The 20,936-nt window shown below is 37.0% G+C and overlaps 1 long non-coding RNA gene across 1 annotated transcript in view; it reads left to right on the top strand.

The window, feature by feature from the left end:
- The window catches only part of LOC126951981 (uncharacterized), a 52,286-nt gene extending 32,594 nt beyond the window's left edge, over positions 1–19,692 (top strand). The window contains exon 3 of the long non-coding RNA XR_007724752.1: positions 19,487–19,692. This is a non-coding gene — a long non-coding RNA (uncharacterized LOC126951981). The remainder of the gene's footprint in view (positions 1–19,486) is intronic.
- Positions 19,693–20,936: the final 1,244 nt, after the last annotated feature.

Below are 20,936 nucleotides of genomic sequence, written 5' to 3'. Positions count from 1 at the left end.
ACGGGTAGGCTTTCCAGGATCAGCAAAACCCTAAGATGTCAAAGCATCAGAATTTCAGGAAATGGAAAGGCATGACTTAATACACTGTTGAACCCAGCAGGTGGTTGAAAGCAGGGTTCCCCCTGCGTCAGGGACCCATCTGGCTGTGTTTCTTTTTTTCTTTTTTCTTTTTTTTTTTTTTTTTGAGACGGAGTCTCCCTCTGTCCCCCAGGCTGGAGTGCAGTGGCCGGATCTCTGCTCACTGTAAGCTTCGCCTCCCGGGTTTACGCCATTCTCCTGCCTCAGCCTCCTGAGTAGCTGGGACTACAGGCGCCCACCACCTCGCCTGGCTAGTTTTTTTTTCGTATTTTTTAGTAGAGATGGGGTTTCACCGGGTTAGCCAGGATGGTCTCGATCTCCTGACCTTGTGATCCGCCCGTCTCGGCCTCCCAAAGTGCTGGGATTACAGGCTTGAGCCACCGCGCCCAGCCGTGGCTGTGTTTCTTTATCTGCCTTCCATAATCATGGCAGTTGCTGTGACACACTGATACATTCCTAGTTAGGAATAAAGAACTCGTTACCACAGCTGCTGTAAGTGCTATCAGTAGACAAGTCTCAGCTGAAGAGTTTCCTAGTCTGCATCACTCTTCCTTCCTAGGTGGGCCTCCATCCAATGATTAGTCTGTGTAGGACACGGTTTCTCAATCTTGGCACTATTAACATTTTGAACAGGATAATTTCTTGTGGTGAGGGCCAATCCTGTGCATTGTAGGATGTTTAGCAACATCCCTGGCTACTCCCCTACTAGATACTATGAGCACCCACCCCCAGTTACGACAAACAAAATGTCTTCAAACACTGCCAAATGTCTCCTGGGGGGCAAAATCACCTATGGCTCAGAATTAATGATGTAATTGAACTTGAATATATTCACTGTCATGTAAATACTTTCAGATTTATATTCCAGCCTAGATCTCCTACCTAAGCGTCAACCTCTGTATAGGTAACTGCCTATTGCCCATGACCTTTTATCAAAAGACCTTACATATTTTATGCTTAAGAATATGGATTTTAGAAGTGGCTGCTTATGTAAACATCTCATTAACTAGCTTTGTAACACTGAGGTTCCACTAAGCCTTTGTTTCCCTCAGTTTTCTTTCCTCATCTATAAAATGGACATGATAATAGGATCTCCCTCATAGGTTTGTGGTGAGAATCAAATTAATGCATGTAAATACTTCAGAAACAATTCCTGGAATATTGCTAGTTCTCAATAATGCTAGCTATTACTATTAGTCAAGGGATGTCTTGAGGGTACAAAATGCAGTATGTTCAAGTCCATCTGAATTCCTCATCTGCCAACCCTGGTCGTTTTTCTGTATTTAGTATTTCACTAAATGATACCACCAATCACTTATTCAAGCCAGGTGCTTAATCAATGTTACTATTGATTTTTCCATCTCCTTCAGCAACTACCTCAATCACAAAATCATATTGAATCTGTATTCTTAGAATTGGTTGAATCTGTCAATTTTCATCATCTCAATTGTCACTATTTTCATTAAAACGTGCTTCTTATTACAAGAACTATTGAAGAAATTGAGAACATGGACTCTGGAGTCACAGAGACTCCAGAATTAGGTTTAAAGTCCAATTCTACCAGCATCATGATATTGAGTAGATGACATTTTCTCTCTTTATTCATTATTCTATTTGTTTAAAACAAACAAAAACAAAACAAAACAAAAGTGATAATGCTTACCTCAAAGAAATGCAAAGAATATCATGAGGAGCGCTGTTTGTGTTACCCTAAGTTGAAATAAAACAACCATTAATAAGAGACTGCATTAAATAAATTGTGACCTTTTTATATAATAGAATACTACATAGTAACGAAAAGCAAATGGCCACTGCACAACCTTAGAAAGAGAATGTTGAGTTAAAAAAAAAAAAAAGCAAAAACACACAAATCAGTAGGCAGTATTTACAAAACGTTTGAAATAGGAAAGACCCAACTGTATTGTTTAGCAATGTGTACTTAGTGATAAAACTAAAACAGCATGTAGTTGTGATTATTATAAAAGTTAAAGACATGCACAGGACTAAGGAATATTGAGGAGTCTTAGTTTGGGAAGTAAAAACCTGGAGGCTTTGGAGGTGATGACAGTGTTCAGTTTCTCAATCTGGGGGATGGATGCATAATGATTTATGTATACATACTATATTTTATTGTATTTAATATTTTGTGCACCTTTCTGTTTGTGTTGTATTTCACAAATTAGAAATGGTTAGACGAAAGGATTGTGGTAAATGAAAATTATATATAAATACAGAAATTTTAAAAAGGTGATTAACACATCACATTTAACCACATATATACATACATACATATGTATATATAAAGCTTTCGTGAATAAAGTTACTATTAAGCCTGCATATCAAGACTGCTTCAGAGAGATCTTAGATTCTCGTAGGACTGTTTCCGTGGAAACAGTAGATTTCAGACAAATGAGGAATGTTTTGACTGGCTCATTTGTTTTGCAGAACACAACATCTGCCTCAGGTTAGAGGGGCTGTGAGTCGTCATGCACATGGGCATTGAGCCTGTGGGTTAACTATGGTGTAAAAACTATTGGTGGGAAATAGAGGCTATAGCTTCCATGTTTCAAGGTTGCACACACATCTTGGCAATCATTTGTGGCAGCCATGCATACATATGTGTGTGAGGATGTAAAATAAATCTTTTTTTTTTTTTTTTTACTACTTTTTTGTACTTGGGTAGCTGCTGAGATGAGGTGATGATGAGATGAACATGCTGCACCTGCTTCATGTATTGCTTATTTCCTTCTATAATGCTAAGTAAATAGTGTTATATTAAAACTTGCCTGTGTCTCCTGACTCAGCTTGCTAGCCGAAGACAAATGCTGTGCAAGACAATGGTGTCAGAAGTAGCCTTGGCTTTCAGGCCCTTGAGTCAAATCGTTGTGATGCAGGAAATAGGACAGGATAGGGTTGGGGAGCAGATTTTGATGAACATTTGATGCCTGGATGGCTGAGTTACACAGATTTATCTCCTAGGAAACTGTTAAAATGGATAATCAAAGAAAGGCAAAGGGAGAGGGCAGTTAAAGATATAAGAAAAGGGTGAATCAGATGCAGTTGTCGTTAGGTGGCTGTTAAGACACAGGATGAAAATTTAAGAAATTTATTGTTAAGACATAAGATGAAAAGGTAAGAAATTTGTTGAATTCTCTGAAAAGATTTATCACCAGTTGGGAAAAGGAACATTTGCTCCGTATCTGCCAGCTGCCTTCCTTAATGAATCCCATGAGATATGATCCCTTTAAGCCAATCTATATGAGTTTAACCCAGATTAGTCAGTCCTTTCTCTGGGAATAATCTGGCCTAGGGCCACTAGAAGCATTTCACAAACAGTAAAGAACAAATTGTCCTGACCCATTTTTACTAGTAAAAGATGCTCAAAGGCTCAAAGGGCTGTTTGGATTCTGGAGCACATACGTTGGCCCCAGTAAACAAAGAGACTAGAAAAAAAAATGGATTTGAATGAGATCCAGAGAAGAAAGCAAGTCAAGCTGTCTCTTTGGTATCATATTTTATAAACCTGACATTACCAGTAGTTTTAGAGAAGTCCACTACTAAAAAAATCCAATGACGCTGTAAGAACAAAAGTTCTGACCCAGTGTGCTAAATAAACGCCATTGGTAGAGGCAGTAGAAACCAATCAGGATTAACTTGAAGGCTAGGATATTTTGTCCTACCCCACAGAGCAGTTCAAAGACCAAGTGCTTTGGTTAAAGTGGAATATCCTAGGGTTGGTGAACAAAACATTTTGAGACAATTGAATATTGGTACATAAAGTACTATAATACATGTGGGGAGCAAAAACACAATGTTAAGAAGCCAAAGAGGAAGCTAAGGGCTGGGGTGGGAAGGAGACACTGTGAGGGAAGACACCAAGGCCCTAGTAGAGCACCAGAGAGGAGCATGATAAGGCAGTAGTGGAAATAGGTAAGAATAGTGCTGCTATCCTCTGCTTGAATGAATAACTGGAAAGGTTATGAAGCAAAAACAGAAGGTCTTGCCTTTCTTACTGGTCTATAGCTGAATGCTAGGGATCTGCCCTTTGCCAGGTTTTTATCAGATCTGTTAAGTGGGAGGCTTTACAATTGTCCTTTTCTGTAGTAAATACTAAACTGCATCATTTTCCAGGAAAATAGCAGGAAATCTCAATCTTGATTAAAGAGGTCGTGGAAACGGTTGTGCTCATTCATCCCCATCAATTCTCTTCATGTTAGGCCTGTCTGTCCTGTGAGAAAATGCAGAATTAAGTGAAACAATTTTCCCCAAAGTCTCTGTTACGCCAGGCATGATTAAAAACTACCGGGAGGTTCAGCAGGGAATGTGCTTTGATAATAGAATCTGGAAAAAATGCCAAGCATCATTTATATCTGCAGGAGAGATATTTCATTACATATATTTTAGTATCTTCCTCTAAGGTTATGCACATTCTCCAGGATTTAGCTACTGCTCTATAAGACAAGATTTGAGTCTCTTCATTTCTGAAAGCCTATTGATTCATGAAGTTGATGATATGATACTTCCCCTCTCAGAAAGTAAGCTGAGAATGGAGGCAAGGAGAATTTACAAACTGTAGCTGCAATAGGACTAGATAAGGATGCCTGAAAAATCTGGTTAAGATTCAGGACCCAGATTAGTCAGTCTTTTCTCTAGGAATAATCTGGCCACTAGAGGCACTTCACACACAGTAAAGAACAAATTGTCCTGACCCATTTTTACTAGCAAGAGAGGCACAAACCCTCAAAGGGTTGTTTGGATTCTAGGACGCATATGCCATATTTGGAAATCCTGTTGGCCCCGATAGACAAAGTGACTAGAAAAAGCAATGGATTTGAATGATATCCAGAGCAGAGGGTAGGTCAAGCTGCCTTTTTGGAATTTTATAATCCTGATATAACCAGTGGTTTTAGAGAAGTCCACTACTAAAATACACACAGACTCGAGTCCCTAGACAAAGCCTTAGAGTGCTACTTGTAGGTGGTTGCAGGAGTTTTGGACTAAAACAATTCATGATATTGTGTTGAGAACAGCCTGTTTGAGATACAGGCATTAGCATGTTTTTTGGCTCTAGTAAGAAACAGCCCTCATACCCAAAGAGCATCAGATCACATTGCATTACCTATGATGACTCGAGGCTTGAGTTATCTACAGTGTCATGGGTGATACGAAAAAGAGATTTCAGTAAAAAGGGAGTTGTACAACAAGTTCCCTGGTAAAATATAAATGATATATTGTATGGTTTGGCTGTATCCCCACCCAAACCCCATCTTGAATTGTGGTTCCCCAAACGTCAACATAATTTCTCATAATTTCTACATGTCATGGGAGGGACCCATGGTAGGTAATTGAATCATGATAGCAGTTTCCCCATACTATCCTCATGATAGTAAGTTCTTATGAGATCTGGTGGTTTTATAAGGGACTTTCCCCTTCACGTGGCTCTCATTCTTCTCCTTCCTGCCACCATGATTGTAAGTTTACTGCTGCCTTATCAACCATGCTGAAAAATTAAACCTCTTTACTTTATAAATTACCCAGTCTTGGGTATGTCTTTATTAGCAGTGGGAGAACGGACTAATAACATATATTTGGGAACATGCTAAAAAAGATCGACTCGGAGGAAATGCACTCTCTCCATGAGCAGGTAACATCTCTGCCTCTACAGTGGCACTCCGGAGGAGCTACCCACTCTTATTGCCAAAGGTTCTGAACCCTGCTGAGACAAAATATCTGATTTATTTACTAATGAGATTTTTTGTACTGAATGAGCGGACCCTATGTGGAAGGTTGCAGCTAACCTCCAATGTACTGTAAAAATCTGAGCTGAAGAGACAATGATAAGCATACATAGTGGTCTGAATAGATGTCAGTATATGTTATATGTTAATAGTTCAGGCATAATGTGGTTCTTGGTCTCAGGGTTATGTCTTAATATATAAAGCCTCCTGGGCTTTCCCTAGAACTATGTTGCACAGGCAGGCAGGCAGATGCTTCCTTGATACATAGATATACACAATTATCTTGATGTGAAGAGATGCAATTGTGGAAGTCTCTATAGAAACTCCTGGGGAGAAGCACATTTCTAGATGCCTACAATAAACACTCCGTAGTGTCTCAGAGAAGCGCTAGAAAGCCAAAGTAGATGCCCTGGTCTCCCAAAGGAGAAAATCAGTTGAGCATATGAGATGAGCTGTCACAGTGGTGCTCAAGCCATGCCACGGCAATTGGAAGCAATGGCATAGACCAGTGCTACCCAGAAAAGCCATTACTATTGTGACAGGCTGTCCTGAATGTGATCAAGAAGAAAGAAAATCCAAAAATGGCACTGGAGAGAATTCCCTGAGGTCAATGGCAAGCACATCACTGGCAGATAGATTATACCGAACCCAGTTAATTGCTCCTAGAGTATTCCAGCAGGTCTTTCTGGGGATAGGTGAGTATTTTGAGTCCCCTCCTTGTATTTCATAGGGAATGAATTTAACCATGGACAAGTTCCCAAAATGAGACAAAAAGAACCATATGTAATGGACATATACTCCTACCAGCCACATAGGAGTGGCTTAATTAAAAATTGGAATAGTCAACTAAAACATTCATTTTGAAAGACAGAGGATGCTAAGGAAGTGAAGAATGAAAAGGGCTGGCTGGGAAGCTTATAAGGGGGTGTGTGCTTCACCTAAACATGGGGGGCATTGAAGGGGGGACAGACTTAAGAAAGGTTTTTCTGTACTGGGAATAAAGGGTTGGGAAATGATACTGTGACATAAATCTTTGTCTTTCATACCTTACAAACCTTTCCTTTTCTGTTATCAGATCAAGTGCATTAGACAAACATTGCATTTGCTCTTCTTCCAACTAAAGGGAGTATACTACTTAAGATACTGTATTCCTTTACACTTGGGTATATGTTTTCCTAAGGGCATGTAGATAGTTATTTTGCCCAGTGTGACCAAGGTAGGACTGACCCTAAGTACTGCTTTATTGCCTAGTGGTAGAGGAGGACCTGTTATCTTTTACCTTTGCAAATCTATCATCTGTTTTTAAGAATGAGAAAAGGATTTGGTGAGGCTTTATTTTTATCTGGAGGGAAGAAAAAGTCATTTAGGATATTATCCTGTGCAAAACCTCTGGGAGAGGGCCTGTATGCTCATCCAGCAAGTGCTCTCTGCTATGCTTTATTTCTATTGTGTTTAAAGGAAAATGTCTGAGTGCTTTAGAGGTCCAAGCCGGACAAATGCAATATTAAAATGGTAAGGACCACCTGAACTACAGTAGGATGTCACTGGGACAAGTGATCCTGTCATCATTCCCTTACAATATATACACCACGAATTTAAAAGGAGCCACCATTTCCTGCGATGCAGTTAGTGGCCATCGAAAGACCAACACTGTGTCCTCTCTGTAGGGTGAATTGGTTGTGCTCTCCTTTTATATGTGGGAACCAGTGTCAATAAAATCCTGCTTCTTCATAGCAGAGGTATGATGAGGTCCCCAGGCCAGAAAGAATTCTGAATTTACTGAATACTCTAGTGACTAGTCCTTTCATTGAAAATGTATGGCATATGGGCAAGAGATAGTTCTGTTGGGAAGGATGAGGAAATTACACTGTAGTAAAAATAAATGTTTAGTGGGCTAAGGATTAGTTTAATATCTGCTGCTATCTGCTGTAATGTTAAGAAGTAGTTTGTGTGCTAAGCATTACTTTAATCTCTCACCTACTGCTATTTGGTATAATAAAGTATTTTATGGCCTCACATATGGATATTAAAGGAAATAAAATGTATAATGATGATGACCCCCCAGGATCAAATGATAGTTTGAGAAACTGATTTGGATAACCCCGTAGAAACTAATTGTCCCTAGAGAAACTAAACACACATCTAAGTGTCCCTAAAAACGTTTAAAAGATATGTGTGATATTGAGTGAGAGGAAGACTGTAATTCACTAATAAGGTATCAAAAGACTTGTTTAGTATGTTGGTTAAGATGAATATGTTTTGGGAAGAAGATACCTATGCTCTATTAACACTACAAATTTGGTGGTCACAAGTACACTAGCTTGTTTTTTCCTGTGTACAGAATATTAGAGATGTACCTATCAGAAAAAATACAAAGGAACATTTAAGTATGTTTTGTGAAATATTGACTTGGGGTCATGGAGGTGAAACTGTGAGTAAGAATTTAACATTAGCCAGGTCTAATATGGACTTCTCAGAGAGTGACCTCAGTTTCCCATGGCTCTCTTGCCTTGGGAGGAATGAAGCAACAAAAATGAGAAATGGTATTTCTGTATATTGAGTGAAATCAGCTCTGGGTTGGGAGAGCTACAAGTTGGCATGCAGTTTGGGCCTATAGGCTTGAACAGCACAAAGGATTACTGGAAAGCAGAGTCTGTTGCTTCTACCTGTCAAGGTGATCCACACACATCTTGACTCTCATCCATGGAAGCCAAATATCCATGTAGTGAGACAGACAACCTGTGTACTTGGAAGTTACTGAGCAAGAAAAAGATAAGTTGAAGATGCTCTAGTTGCTATAGTTTCTGCCTTGTATCCTGTCAAAAAATAAACAAATGTAGCAATAGATTAAAGCTGATCTGTGTCTTAGGAGTGGGTTTGCCACCTTCAACCTGGAACTGTAGCTGTGGTTCTTTGATATTTATTTCCCCCCAAAACAGCAAATAACTTTACACTTAAAAAAGTCTCCATTTAGTTTTTATAACAATAATTTTTATAAAGAGATTTTGTTCTTTATTACAAAAGTTTTCTATTTCTAATAAATGCTATGCCAAAAATAGTTAAATTGTATTAGTTAATATATGAAAAATTATCTTTTTATTAATATATCCAAAGTACTCACTCACTGCCACAGGGTAAGATTCATCAAGTGGTAGTAATTTTTTAAAAGCCTCACAAATATATCTATGGTTCAAAACCTCCTAATACTTCTCCCTTTTATAACTAAACACTAAAATCTATCAATGCTCTCAAGAAAACATCAATTCACTATATAACCAGCCTGAAATCCTTTCTTGTGGTTGCCACCCATAATCTCTGTATTCCTATCTATTAATTAGTAGATAAACAGATATTTAAAAATACTCGTGTTTCCAAATGTGCATTTCCTTTTTTTCCCTCGTTCTTTGTCGTGTTTTCTCCTTTCTTTACAATCACTCACTATCACCTTATACCTTCCCTAGAGAGGCCAACATTCAAATTCAGGAAATGCAGAGAACCTCTGCAAGATACTACACAAGGAGACCATCCCCAAGACACATAATCATCAGATTCTCCAAGGTGAAAAGGAAAGAAAAAGTCTTAATGGCAGCCAGAGAGAAGGGGCAGGTCACCTCCAAAGGGAAGCTCATCAGGCTAATAGTGGACTTTCCAGGTGAAACCCTACAAGCCAGAAGAGATTGGGGGTCTATATTTAGCATTTTTAAAGAAAAAAATTTCAAACCAAGAATTTCATATCCAGCCAAACTAAACTTTGTAAATGAAAAAGAAATAAGATTATTGTCAAACAAGAAAATGCTAAGGGAAATAATTATGGCCAAACCTGGCTTACATGAGGAAAAGAACACTAAACATGGAAAGGAACACTATTACTAGCCACTGCAAAAATACACTTAAGTACACAGACCAGTGATCCTATAAGGCAATCACACCAAAAAAACTGCATAATAACCAGCTGACAACACAATGAGTAGATCAAATCTGCACCTGTCAATGCTAACCTTGAATGTAAAAGGGCTAAAAGCTTTAATTAAAAGCCACAGCATGGCAAGTTGGATAAAGAAACATGACCCAATGGTATACTGTCTTCAAGAGACCCATCTCCTATGCAGTGACATCTATAGGCTCAAAATAACAAGATGAAGAAAAATCTACTAAGCAAATGGAAAACAGAGAAAAAGCAGGGGTTGCAGTTCTAATTTCAGACAAAACAAACTAAACCACCAATGATCAAAAAACACAAAGAAGGGCATTTTATAATGATAAAGGGTTCAATTCAACCAGAACATCTAACTATCCTAAATATGTATGCACCCAAAACAGGAGCACCCAGATTCATAAAGGAAGTTCTTAGAGATCTTCAAAGAGATGTACATTCCCACACAATAATAGTGGAAGGTTTCAACACCCCACTGACAGTATTAGACAGATTATTGAGGCAGGAAATTAACAAAGATATTCAGGACCTGAACTCCTGAACTCAACATTTGACCAAATGGACCTAATAAACGTATGCAGAATACTACAACAAAAACAACAGAATACACATTCTTTTTATCACGGCATGGCTTGTACCCTAAAATCAACTGCACAATTGGACATAAAATCATATTCAGCAAATTAAAAAAAAATGAAATCATACCAACCACCCTCTCAGACCACAAAACAATAAAAATAGAAATCAATAATAAGAAAATTACTAAAAACCATACAATTACATGGAAATTAAACAGCTGCCCCTGAATTACCTTTGGGTAAATGATAAAATTAAGTCATTAATGAAGACATTCTTTGAAGCTAATGAGAGCAAAGATAAAACATACCAAAATCTTTGGGACATAGCTAAGGCAGGGGTAAAAGGGAAGTTTATACCACTAAACATCAATATCAAAAAAAATTAGAAAGATTTCAAATTAAAAACCTAACATCACAATGAGAAGTACTAGAGAAGCAAGAGCAAACCAACGCCAAAGCTAGCAGAAGACAAGAAATAACCAAAATCAGATCTGAACAGAAGGAAATTAAGACATGAAAAACCGTACAAAAGATCAATGAATCTAGGAGTTGGTTCTTTGGAAAAAATCAATGAGATAGATAGGCCACCCCTAGACTAATAAAGAAAAAGAAAGAGAATATCCTAATAAACACAATTAGAAATGACAAAGAGGAGATTACTGCTGACTGCATATAAATACAAAAAACCATCAGAGACTACTATGAACACCTCTGTGCACACAGACTAGAGAATTAAGAAGAAATGGTTAAATTCCTGGACAAAAACAACCTCCCAAGATTGAACCAGGAAACTGAAACCCTGAACAGATCAATAATGATTTCCAGAACTAAATTAGTAATAAAATGCCTACCAATTAAAAAAAAAAACACCTAGGCTCAGATGGATTCACAGCCAAATTCTACCATAAGTATAATGAAGAGTCCGTACCATTTTGACTGAAACTACTCCAAGAAATTGAGGATAAGAGACTCCTCCCCAACTTATTCAATGAGAACAGCATTATTCTGATACTAAAACCTGGCAGAGACACAACAACAATAAAAAAAAATTCAGGCTAATATCTTTGATGTATATATATTTCAAAATCCTCAACAAAATACTAGCAAAATAAATCCAGCACACATCAAAATTTAATCCACTACGATAAAGTAGGGTTTGTCCCTGGGAAGCAAGGATGGCTCAACACACAGAAATCAATAAATGTGATTCATCACATAAACAGAACTAAAAACAAAAACCACATGATTATCTCAATAGATGAAGAAATGCTGTCAATAAAATTCAACATCCCTTCATGCTAAGAACCCTCAATAAAGTAGGTATTGAAGGAACATAATTCAAAATAATAAGAGCTATTTACGACAGGCCAGGCACAGTGGCTCAAGCCTGTAATCCCAGCACTTTGGGAGGCTGAGGCAGGCAGATCTTTTGAGGTCAGGATTTTGAGACCAGCTTGGGTAACATAGTAAAACCTCGTTTCTACTAGAAATACAAAAAATTAGCCAGTGAGGTGGTGCATGTGTGTAATCCAGCTTCTTGGGAGGCTGATGCAGAAGAATTGCTGGAACCCGGGAGGTGGAGGTTGCAGTGAGCCAAGATTGTGCAACTACACTCCAGCTTCAGCACTGCCAACATCATAGTGAATGGGCAAAAGCTGGAACCATTCACCCTAAGACAAGGATACCCTCTCTCACCACTCCTATTCAAGATAGTATTGGAAGCCTGGCCAGGGCAATCAGACAAGAGAAAGAAATAAGTGACATCCAAAAAGGAAGAGAGGAAGTCAAACTATTCCTGTTTATAGACAACATGACTCCATACCTAGACAACCCCATAGTCTCAGCCCCAAAGTTCTTTGATCTGATAAACAACTTCAGCAAAGTGTTAGGATACAAAATTAACATACAAAAATCTGTAGAATTTCTATACACCAACAACATACAAGATGAGAGCCAATTCAGGAATATTTAGGAATACAGCAAGCCAGGGAGGTGAAAGATCTCTACAAGCAGAACTACAGAACACTGATCAAATAATGAAACAATGAAACAAATGAATGGAAAGACATTCCATGCTCATGGATAGGAAGAATCAATATTGTTAAAATGACCATAGCCCAAAGTAATTTACAGATTCAATGCTATTTCTATCAAACTACCAATGACATTCTTCACAGAATTTTTTTTAAAAACTGTTTTTAAAGTTCATATGAAACCAAAAAAGAGCCTAAGTAGCCAAGGAGATCCTCAGCAAAATGAACAAAGCTGGGGTATCATGTTACCTGACTTAAAACTATACTATAGGGCTACAATAACTAAAACAGCATGGTACTGGTAAACAAACGCATAGACCAATGGAACAGAATACAGAGGCCAGAAATAGGGCTGCACACCTACAACCATCTGATCTTTGACAAAGCTGACAATATCAATCAATGGGGAAACAACCCCCATTCAATACATAAATGGTGCTGGGATAAATGGCTAGCCATTTGTAGAAGATTAAAACTAGACTCCTATGTTGCATCATATACAAAAATCAAGTCAAGATGGATTAAAGACTGAAACATAAAACCTAAAACTATAAAAACTCTGAAAGGTGCCTTAGGAAATGCCATTCTGGACATAGGACTTGGCAAGGATTTCAAAACAAAGACACCAAAAGCATTTGCAACAAAACCAAAAATTGACAAATGGGAACCTATTAAACCAAAGACCTTCTGCACAGCAAAAGAAACTATCAACAGAGTAAACAGACAACCTACAGAACGGGAAAAATATTTGCAAACTATGGATCCGACAAAGATCTAATATACAAAATCTGTAAGGAGCTCAAATTTATAAGCAAAAAACTATCCCATAAAAAAGTAGTCAAAGAACCTAAGCAGACACTTTTCAAAAGAAGATATGCATGTGGCCAAGAAGCATATTTAAAAATGCTCAACATCACTAATCATTAGAGAAATGCAGATCCAAACCACGAGATACCATCTCACACCAGACAGAATGGCTGCTATTAAAAAGTCATAAAATAGCAGATACTGCTGGGGTCGAGGAGAAAAGGGAATGCTTATTCACTGCTGGTGGGAGTGTACGTTAATTCAGCCATTGTGGAAGGCAATGTGGCATTTCCTTGAAGAAATTAAAACAGAATTACCATTTGGTTCAGCAATCCCATTATCGGGTATATACCCAAAGGAATATAAATTATTCTATCATAGAGACACATGCACACATATATTCATTGCAGCACTATTCACAATAGCAAAGACATGGAATCAACCTAAATTTCCATCAATAGTAGACTGGATAAAGAAAATGTGGTGCATATGAACCATGGAATACAATGAAGCCATAAAAAGGAATGAGATCATAATTTTTGCACTAACATAGATGGAACTGGAGGCCATTACCCTAAGCAAACTAATGCAGAAATGGAAAACCAAATACATCATGTGTTCTACTTTATAAGTCAGAGCTAAATAGTAAGACCTCATGGACACAAAGACAGAAATGACAGACACTGGGGTCTAATTATGGTGGAGTATGGGAGGATGTAGAGGATCAGAATAAATATCTCTCAGGTAGTATGCTTATTACTTGAGTGACAAAATAATCTGTGTGCCAACCCCCCATGACACACAGCTTACTTATATAACAAACCTGGACATGTACCCCTGAACTTAAAATAAAAGTTAAAAAAACTTTCCCCACCCTTGATCACCTCAGTTTTAAGGATATACTTTGTTGTAAGTATTTAAGCTTTATCTTGGCAAGAATGAATTACTTCTAAAGACCTTCTGCTTTTCCTTGATCTAACTTTACTATTATCATACGGTCTTCCAATCATTTGATTTACTTTTCAAATATTTCTTTCAAGCACTTTGATATAATCAAGTGCCCGGCTGGTAGGCACAAGAATTCTGGTGACTAGTCTAGTATGTCAGTGTCCACATGTTAACATTTGAAGTTAAACATCAATGTTTAATGACTTTATTAATGTCAGCCAGTGCCTGAGGACCTTATAAATCTAAAAGAATTGAGAAGCCCAAGTTTATTGCATTCACAAACTTAAGGACCATGCCATGAGCACCAAAGTATCATGGCTAGCGAAGCTGCCTTTTTAATGTTATCTCCCTCTAACTGCTGTAGTCAGGCTTATATTTTTTATTAACATGTGTCTCCATAATTACAACATTTTTCCTTACAATGAAATTAATACCACTTTTATTCAATTTACCTAAGTCAAAGAGAGCTTTACAAATAGGTACACATAAAATGCTTAAAATAAATAATTACAAATACACACAAATTTTAGTTATTGCTCCCACATGGAAGAGATACAGAGTTGTTGTTAAGACTATGGACTCTGGAGTTACAAAATCTTGTTTGTGTCTCAGGTCCACCTTCATATTCATGTGACCTGGAACACTTAAATTTGTGTTTCAGTTTCTTTATGTGTAAATTGGGAACACTGATAATAGCATGTTCATCATGGGATGGGTGTAGGGATTATTCCCTACATGGGTGTAAAATAATGCACGCCAAATGTTGAGAAGAGTGCCTGGCTTATAGAAATACATTTTAACCCAATAAATATTAACCATAACATATTTTGAGCTCTCTTTTAATATAGGACTTGGGTTGCTGAGGTCATAAAATGATCTTGCAAAAAAGGACTTCAGTAGCAAGGGAAGCTTTGGGATGTGGGTAACCAGGAATTGTGCTTAAATGTGAAGATATTGTGTGAGTTTTATGTGCTAATTGGTTTCCATTAGTCTGATCAGTCTAAGTCACTGACTTTCAATTAGTGGAATATTGACTTTCTTTGTAAAGTAAGTTAAAGGTGTAGTGTGATGCCAACCTAGTATTTTAAACACACCTTATTACTGGGACATGCAAAAATGTTGCTCTCTGCCAGATTGCTGCTCTGTGTCACACTGTAAATGGTTTTACTCAAATAGCCAAACAGTGAATAAAATGTGACTAAATGAAGGTCTTAAGTAAATGTGAATAAAACTTACTAATTTCAAGAATCGTGCCAAAAACCTCTAGCATACTAAAAGAAAAACAACACGGAAATTGAGATCCACCTAAGTAAGTAATAACAGTTGACCCTTTAATTGTTGATTCCCGTCATCTACTAGACATGTCATATTTTATCCAAAATGGCATTTCTAATCTATGCTCCCATTGCTGCCAGAATGAGCATCCCTTAATACATATTTGCCCATTTTATTCCCCTACTTAAAATTCTTCTGAATTTCCCTGCTTTTAAAAACCCATTCAGGCCATGATTTCCAAATTTTCTTGCTTCTTGGAGTCCATTCTTCTCAGTCAAAATAAATATTGAGCAGTTTTATTTACTAAGTAGTTCGATTCCAATGACTTAACAGGGGTAGTGTTTATGGTGTTTCACAGATATTGCTGTGTTTCCTCCTGAAATGGAATGTATCCTATGGTGCTACTGAGTGTCTTCTCTGGCATCCTGAGTTGTCTTGGTGACATTATGGTGTATCTGTTCTTCCACCATCTGCTTGCATCTGCTTAAGTTAAAAATCTATCTCCCCTCCCTTTGAGCATTGGTCCCAAGCAAAAACTATTTCCCCATACACAATTCTCAGATCTACTGGAGAATTGTATTCATCTATGATTTTGCTCATTCCAGCTCCTCTGCCTGACCTACTGCTCCTGTCCACCTTAAGAACATCTACCTCATCAGCAAAGTTTACGTCTAATATCACCTCCTTTATTAATGTTTACTTCCCTTTATCTCTGCCAGGTAGGGTGACTTCTTTATGTTTGCATTATGTTGTGTACAGACTTCTATCATAGCAGCTATATTATTTTATTTGAACTACTTCTTTATGGCTTTCATTCTCATCTAGACTGTAGGCCCCTTATCAAGAAGTAAAATCACACCTAACCTGTCTTCATATTTGTAGTATTTTACAGAGAACCTGGTGATTTAACAAAAATCTGACCAATGAAAAGAGGACTTTCTGCTATTCAGGGCTGCTAGTCAGGATCCAGTAGGAGAGTTTAGAAGGAGGTGATTTATGGCTATGATTTCAAGTTTCAGGGTTTTCATGAAGAACTTTAAAGGAATGTTTACAATTAGTGCATTCAGTATTTTGACTATAACTTCCTACAAAGATTATAAACTTTGTTTCCTCACCAGTAAGTATTGGTCTTATTTAAAATATGAATTTTTCTATCAAAAATTGTTTTATCTTAAATAAAAAGTTCATCTCTTCCCAGGCTGAAATTTTACAACTTACAAAAAAAACCTTATAACCTTTGGGGAGGTTTTATTCAGTATTCATTTTACCATTTGCAAATTTTAAAACATTTACTGACCACACAGGTTAGCAATATATTCATATGTATGTGACAAAATTAAATAGTATGTATCAATTTCTTAATGTGAACAAAGGTCCTGCAAATATTAGATTAAATACTTAAAAAATACTTTGACAGTGCATTGCTCTATAAAAGAAAATGTCTTGGCTATGTCCCAGTGAAGCACTTGACTCTTACAGATATGGGCAAGAAATGAGATAATATTAAACTTCTCTTCCAGTGTTTTAAGTATTCTACTGAGATATAATAGCTTCTTCTGTTTCCAAAGGGATACTGGGTTTTCTCAATGATTTTTTTCCAATTTAGCAGCTAATTCAATTGCCATTATATAGTTTCTTCTGCCCAAGACTCTCAAGAGTGTTTGCCTCCTGAAGCTACTGATTCTCACAACATCACAGAATATGAATTACTAACAATTCATCACAGATTCAATAACAACAGTACTTTTATCTCGTGCACCTTAAAAAGATTTTTTTTTCAGTAATGCAAAAAGCACCCTTGTGAGATAAATATGTTTTCCAGTATTGTATCTATTTCAGAAATGAATGAGCACTGGCCCAGAGGTTCTATTAAGGTCACAGAAGTCACTGGTGCACTAAGGCATGGAATTCCCAAACTGGCAACTTCAAGAACCTTGTTCTAAACATTCAGTCATATGAATTATATTATATGCGTTTGAAGGGAAAAAAGATGGTAGAGAATACAGATATTTTTCTCCTATTGGAAGACTGTTATTATTTTTTTTTTAAATCTAAACTTTATTCCAACAACTTTATGGGCATTAGGAGGAGGGAAATGGTATTTGATAGCTGTCTTATTTGTGCTAGTCACTATATTAGATGTTTTACAATAATATGTTGTTAGATTTAGCCAAAGATTGTGTAAGATGGCTATTATTGCTTTCATTTTACAAGACAGAAGAAGGTTATCATCTACTGAAGGTCACATAGCTATTATGTGGAAGATTTGGGTCAGGGTGATTTCTTTTTTTTTTTTTTTTTTTTTTTGAGACGGAGTCTTGCTCTGTCACCCAGGCTGGAGTGCAGTGGCCGGATCTCAGCTCACTGCAAGCTCTGCCTCCTGGGTTCACGCCATTCTCCTGCCTCAGCCTCCCGAGTAGCTGGGGCCACAGGCGCCCGCCACCTCGCCCAGCTAGTTTTTTGTATTTGTTTTTAGTAGAGACGGGGTTTCACCGTGTTAGCCAGGATGGTCTCGATCTCCTGACCTCGTGATCTGCCCGTCTCGGCCTCCCAAAGTGCTGGGATTACAGGCTTGAGCCACCGCGCCTGGCCAGGTCAAGGTGATTTCTGAAGCCCATACTCTCCCTAACTAAAAATATTTCCTTCTGCATGTTGCTGTATATAAGAATTGAGGAGTGTGTAAAATTATGTGATATACCTACTTTTAAGAAAATGACATATTACAATCTAAAACTGTAATTATTAATCCTAAACTTTTTAAAAAAATAAATGTAACTAAAATGCTTAATGTGACCCACCTTACAGTTGACCTAAACTGGCTTAATGTTCCTCTCAGCTTGACTAAATTTTAGATAGGTTTCTTACTGACTATAGGCCTCCGTCTTCTCTTTTGTTAGAGCATTGACAAGAAAATTTCCAAATATATATTTTTTTCTCTGCCAATTTTAAATGTATGTAAATCTCTCTCAGCCTCTTGCAATTTTACAACCTAGGAGTGCTTTTCCAGAGGGCCTGGGAACCAGCCCTTTGAAATGTAATCATTAAAGAAGGGAGTGCTTCTATCTCTCAGTATCTGTGGGAAGAGACGCCCTCCCAGATATCCTCTCTGAAGTAATCCTCCTCACATGAACACAAACTCTCTGTTATCCTTACTTTCTCAAGATTTCTTCACAACACTACCTGACACACTGTTGTAAATGCATTTGTTAGTTGTCTGTGTACCATGCTCCCACACCTTAGAATATAAGATCTGTTTTACACTGTCTGCCATGTTTCCTGCTACTGTGTTTTGTATCTTTTAGGTGGTCTTAATATGCTGTTGCTGAAAGAATGAATTTCTTCTAGGTGTGCATGAAACTGAGTAGGGCTGAAGATGACCTAAAAACGCAGACACAGAAAGGGCGAATCCTGGATGGTCTGGATTTAGAACATTCAAATAAAGTCTTATGGTGATCAAGATGGATTTACCCAAACCGTCATCTAGAGAACTATGAAATAAACCTATTGTGACTTTTTTAGCATTTGGGAGGCCCCAATCTTTCTTTAATGAGAACTGCCATTCCAAGGACACTGGATATTCTTCTGATTGTAAAATCATTTTGCTATAGGCGGAACACGCCTCTGTGTAATTTTTAAATTCTGAGTCAGACTATAAGTAATTACTCAATTTTCTTATTTTAACAAAGATTCAGAATGTATCTCCTTAACCAAAAAGAGTTATATCATAAAATCTTTAAAAAATGTATGCTTTTACATTGGCTTTGTCCTGTGATTGATTTGATGCCCAAAAGTTATAAAGTACAGCTAAATTTGGGAGCCAAGTTATTAATAATTAAAGACTGATTTATCTTTGATGAAGAGTCAAAGATGGACTGATTTAATTACTATGAAATCTGGGGTTGTGTGTAGTTATTTCACAAAACTTAGGATATTTAATGACAGATTTAAATAAATGAAATCATTTCTTCACTAAAATACTTATCTTAGTTCAGCATATTTTCTGCCAGCTCTTTCCAAGTGAATTTGAAAACTCGGAGTCTCATGTGGACTATGATTCATATTTTTAAATCATGAAATATATTTTCTTCATTTCAGAATGCAATTTTCCTACAGATAAGAAGTTGGATTCCTTCTAATAGAAGAATATAATTTCTGACTGATAAGATTATAAATTTGCAAATAAAAGATTCAGGATATATTTAATGAAACAGAGGAAGAATAACAACATCATAGGAACCCACCTGAGTTGAAGTAGGATATTGCAAGTATGCTGTGAATTTTTCAGAAAGGTTATATATGAAATAAAATACCTCAGAACATGAAACAGTTTGGAGCCTTTTAGATATACCAGTGAAAAACTGTCTCAGAAGCATGTGGTATAGACCAATTATAACATTAAAAAATGTCTCCATTAAAAGTATTTTTAAAGTATTTAAAAGTATTTGAAAGACAAAAAGTTTTAAGTAAATATAGCCCACATGTGTCCACAGTAATGTTCTTTGGCTTCAAATAAAAGACCAACAAATGCTACAAATAAGAAAAAAACTAGTTTTGATTTAGAGCAGACATCTTGTCAGTGGGTGATTTTAAAGTTAGCTTTTCAGTAAACAAGCTACTGAGTAAAATGAATACTTTTAGTGCAGCAGTGACTTTTTTCCCAAGGCCGAGATTTCTCTGTTTACAGAGTTCCATGATTGATTCCTAAGATTCAGTTCTCTTATCATGCTGTATATTTTTAAAAGCTTTATTGAGATATAATTCACATATTATACAATTCCAAGTGTATGATCCAAAGGATTTTAGCATATTCATGGAGATCTACAACCATCAACACAGAAAATTTTCCAACATTTTCATCACCTCAAAAAGAAATTTCTTTGTGTTTTAATGATACCTGGGCCTTTCTCCTGCAGTTGTCCTAAAGTGTGGATGAAGAAAGAACCTTTACAGTTTGATAAATCCTTTACTCCGGTTACTTACCTTCTCCCCAGTCTGAGACAAAGTGGGTTTACAATGGAAACAAAAAATAAAAATAACCCTGCATCATAACTACAGTACAACAATGACAAATAGTGAGTCTGGATATATGAGAAATTTGAGAACCAGTGTATTCACATTCACTTCCAGAACACATGGTTCTCTGCATCTATTTAAATGTGAAATATCTTTTGCTTTCTCTCTGGGAGGGAACTAAATTGTGTTGAATTCTATACCCCTTGAATCTAAAGAAATATTGAGTAATTTTCATTACAATTCATTGAATCTTTGTGTGAAATCCAAATTACTTTACCACTAAAACAACATTCCTATTCTATCTTTTACATAACTTCAGTCTTGCCTTCCAAGCCCTCACCGTTTCTTCTTCCAGCCTTTTAAGCCCTCATCATTTCTTTTTCCAACATAAAATGAATTACAAGCAATTTCCACAGAATTAGTTGTTCTTCACATATACCATCTTTTAATGGCCTATGGGTAAAATTTTTTAGTCAACGTCCCTCTTGGGAACTCCTAATTTATATGAGTATAAAATGTCCCAAGAAGGCTT

The sequence above is a fragment of the Macaca thibetana genome, chromosome 4 (genome assembly GCF_024542745.1).
Source record: "Macaca thibetana thibetana isolate TM-01 chromosome 4, ASM2454274v1, whole genome shotgun sequence".
NCBI classification, from domain to species: Eukaryota; Metazoa; Chordata; class Mammalia; order Primates; family Cercopithecidae; genus Macaca; species Macaca thibetana.
The sequence above is the reverse complement of the archived record's forward strand: the minus strand, read 5'-3'. Positions and strand labels throughout refer to the sequence as shown.